Source organism: Haemaphysalis longicornis, unplaced genomic scaffold (assembly GCF_048455015.1).
Source record: "Haemaphysalis longicornis isolate Haplotype H1 unplaced genomic scaffold, Haemaphysalis longicornis Haplotype H1 scaffold_7, whole genome shotgun sequence".
Taxonomy (NCBI): Eukaryota; Metazoa; Arthropoda; class Arachnida; order Ixodida; family Ixodidae; genus Haemaphysalis; species Haemaphysalis longicornis.
In genome coordinates this window covers 6137202-6141670 of record NW_027526422.1, presented here as the reverse complement: position 1 = coordinate 6141670, position 4469 = coordinate 6137202, and positions in this window count along the sequence as shown.

The following is a 4469-nucleotide window of genomic DNA, read 5'->3' as shown; positions in this document are numbered from 1 at the left end:
CTTTAACCAAAATTTAATGTTAAATTATCAGTTTGAATAATTAGTTTGTTTTTCGGATAGAGCATGCGGCGGCCGCAGTGGCGCCACGGTACGCACGACCCAAAGCAGGGGGGGGGGGGGGGGGGGGGGGGGTCCAGGTGCGGGCCGTTTTTTGAGGCGGAGTTTCGCAACTGCCTACATCGAAGAGCTCTGCTCACAGTCTCAAGGTTAATTCTGAGCAGTTACAGCTCAGAGCGTAGTCTAAGCTTCCAAGATACATGATGTACGGATAATCGTCGTGCGAAGCATGCAGGAAGATATTAGATTTGGCGTAACTCTGAGCGACGAAACTTGGCCCAGGAGCAAAGATCAAAACAAGAAGAGAGAGAGAGAACGCAAGAATGCGGTGCACGGTGCGTTTTCCCTGTTAGACTAGCGAGTAAAATCTGAGAGAAAGCAGTTCAAGCTGGGAAGAGAGTGCATTGAAGATAACCCTAACACCGGAAGCATTCACAGAATTTTTTTTATAAGTAGAGGAATTAATTTTGTTTGGCGGACGGATTCCAGTTTCTTGATAGCTGAGAAAATGGCCACTCTCCGATAGCTTCCAGAAGCTTTTCGTCATTCCTCCAGGCACCAGACTTCGTCAGACTAAAGCATGGCGCCATTTTATACGGATAAACATGGGTGTGGCCATCACTTCCCATAAACACCGCTATTGCCAGCGCCGCCACCGCAGTGTTTTTTGCCTACCCTGAGTGGCAGAGGAGTTCAGCGGAGAAGAGCCTCCGCAACGCTCAGCACTGTCTGCTTACTGAAAGGTTTCTTTTGTTTTCAACCACTCCATAAACTTTGACTCTGCAGTATAAGCTCTGCCTGCTCCACTGTGCTCGCTGCCTCCTTTTATGAGATACCCGTCTTTTTATGCGGAGTGCTGCCTCAGCGAATCAGGTTTCCCTAACACGCAAGCATCATCTAAGCAGCCCGCATCAAGGCCTTTTCGAACCCGGATATGGGAGGAAGTTTAGATGCCCTGCAGCAACTGGGAGAACAAATCTTACTCGATAAAAATAAGAAGAATTGACAGAAGAAGAATTATGCTTGAACATGAAGCGTTGAATTAATTGGGAGGCTTACGACGGCGGGCATTTTTAAATCTATTTCTTTGATGCGCTTCCTTTAAAGCTGCTTGGCGCACCCCCTTAGTTTTGAGGAAGGGCTCCTTTGGTCCGTTGACTCAAGGCGCTGCGGGAATCTATTAGGGCTAGAAAGCCTGGTAATCCTGCTTTTTGATAGGCTGAATAGATGAGCCATCCCAGCAGGCAGCCAGCCACCGCCAGCCAGTGATCCGGCCATATTAAAAAAAGAGTAAAGTAGTTAAAAAGGAGCCAAACTTTCGGCAACTTAAAATCTGCTTTATATTCATGTCTGATGGTCTTTTTTAACTTCATTTCTGCCGTGCTCCTTTTTTATTATTCTGAAACATTACTACAATGACAACATACCCTGCCGTTTCCATGTAAGGCTTTTTGCTCATTCTAATTTGCGTGAATTGTTTTTCCAGCATATCTTTGCCACGCGCTCCTAGCCGCAGTCGATTGCAACATTTCTCGTGAAATTCATAATGATCACGACAAATTTATGTGCTGCAACAACATTTGGGCAACATTCCGTTTCGATGCAAACATTTAGAATATGTAACTGGGCTCGAATAAATGCAAACTTAAGAGCGCATTTCCCCAAAAACGAGATTCGTTTAAAGTATACAATAAACAACATAACTTCCAAAACGTACCGTCTTACGCTTACCTTAGCGTGCATTTAACTTCAGTTTTGTCGTGTAAACCACACATTGCAACGGCTATGCGAACCCCACAACTCACTATTTGCAGAGTAATTTTAGCAAGGCTCCACTTTAATTTAATTGTATGATTCTTTTGTACCTAGAACCAGCAAGGACTGGAACCACCTTCCGGCCTCTGTTGTACCAATCACAGATTATTCCACTTTCAAAAACGCACTTCTTGGCTGTATAACTTGAGATTGTTTGCCATTTTCATCCATTTCTTGCTTGTTACTTGATTATTATTATTTTTGTACTTTGTACCCTGTACTGTCTGTAACGCCTGAATGGCCCTGAGAGTATGTAAATAAATAAATAAATAAATAAATAAATAAATAAATAAATAAATAAATCGCTTCCGCGTAAAACGCCAGCTCAAAGCCAGAGTCTGCGGCTGCGATATGCATCATAGTCACGATAATCTGAATCAAGCCATCTAACTTCTACAAAGTGGCTCTTGTTGCTTATTCTACTTCAGTATAACAGCACAGCTGGCGTGAAAGCCACTAAGCCGGTGTTTTCCTTGGTCCGCTTGTCATTTCCTGGGAAGGCCTTACAACGAAGCTCTTAATAAAGGAGCCACGAAGACAAAAGAGAAGTTTGGTTCATTCAAAAGATTGCTGCGTTCGAATCATACTGACACCACTTTAAACTTCGCTGATTAGGAAAAAAGGAAAGGCCATGCGACCCACTCGCTCATTTCCCGCAACAGAACCTATGATGTCATACTAGCCATCTCTGCGATTGGTGGAGGCCGGCAAAAGCAAATGCAAATAAGGCAGAGCTTATAAGCTTGCCGGACAAGCTATTTGCGCTTAAATTTAGGCCACATTCTTTTTAAAGCAGTAAGAATGGTGGGACCGACAGTGGAAGTTACGAAAGCACACGTAAACATAGAAGTACCGATGCGTACTGCTGTTGGTACTGCGCGCATTATGCTTGGCTTAGCTGTACAGGACTGCGGGGCTTCGGGGTTGTTTCAGACGACACTGGCCGATCGACGCAGGCAACGGTGTCTTACGTGACCATACTTGTCAAGCGAGCACTCTGTTTCACGAAACGATTATTTCCTCCCTAAACAAAAACAAGGAAGGCTCAAATACGCTAAAAAACAAACAAGAAGCAGAAAACGGCTTGCCACGGTATGGTGGCGCCATCTAGGATCACTAACGATAAACAAAGGCTTTCCAATCGGCTGCAGAGCGGTCGGTTCCTGTGATGTCATTGCAGACCACGAAAACACACGATTTAGCGGGATAAATCAAAATTTTAACGTAAGATGATTAATTTCTCAGTGAACAAACCATTGTTTGCATCCGAACGAGTGCTGGGGACACTATAAAACATGAAATCTTTCGAATAAAACAAACTTGTATTTTGTCTTCATGGCTCCTTTGAAGCGAAAGCTTTCTTAGTGGGACCAAAAAAACGCACAGGGAGGGTGGATCGGCAGTTGAGCCTGCGGTGGAAGGCCGCGATAAAATAGCGGGGCAGCAGCTCAAACGGCGGCAGAAGCGACGTGATTTAACCGATCCATAAAACTAATCGGAGGGGACAGTTTATCCAACATCACTATGAAATGCCCACTTAACGGGGTGAACAAAAAAAGAGAAAAAAACACCACACCGCGTAGTGTGGTGTGTTTTTACAGCTAAAGCTCTGCTAGGCTACATCTTTCAAGGTCAATCATCGCGTCGCAATGACCTTCAGCAATGAAAATCAGAGCTCGTACTGGAGGAGGGTTTTTCGAAAGGGCGAAGGACTGTGAAGCATTGTGTACACGCCTAGTACACGTCGCTTCGTGGGCTCAGAGCTTCATTCCGAAATCTCTGGAAGTGACGACGCGCCAGGCTCTTGTCGCGGATGGGGAAAACCTAGTAAGTACGTTGCGGTGAAAGAGGATAGAGCAGCTCTAAATGCCGCTCGTCGTAACTATGGTCCGGAGGAAGCGGCTATTCGTGAAGCTGCGGCAACGTGCCAACGATAGCAATATGAAAGTTCAACGCAAAGTTCAACAGATGAACAGGAAGTCCAACTAGGCTTTCGCGTTCACATTCTTAGAACGTTCTGAGCATACCCCGCCATTTTTTCTCTTTTTCGTCGAAAGCTATCCTTGTCTTTTTTTGGCGGTGATGCCGCATGTTCTACACGTGGGGTTGTTATTTGTTGTACGGTTTCTGTTATTACTTTACTTCCTCACTATTTCATTATTCGCGCAGTTTGTATGCCGAATCTATAATGCTTTATTCGTTTCTATCCCCTGCTCGTTAATGACTGCATGTACTGCAACCTCGTTTTCTCTACAATGCGCAAGCATTTGACGGTATGTGAACGAAATTAATGCGGAAATTTATTCCCTCGGGACCCTCCTGAGCAGGCGAGGGATACCGTTGCCTTAGTATTTCCTTCGCCATCCCGTAGGTATCGTGTGTTTCTTTTTTCCCTTCAGTAGTGTTTCATCATTGGCGAGTTCTTTTTTGTACTTTTTGTTTGCTCGCCTCAGTTGCTGCGCCATCCCTGCCTCAGCTCGGCTCCAGTGCCTCTTACCGGCTTCCGGATTTCCTTCTTGTGTGCCGTGTTCCCTTTCAACGACAACACGGAAGTCCGCCCACAGGGTACATGCTCGGAGGATATGCAAACTCCTATG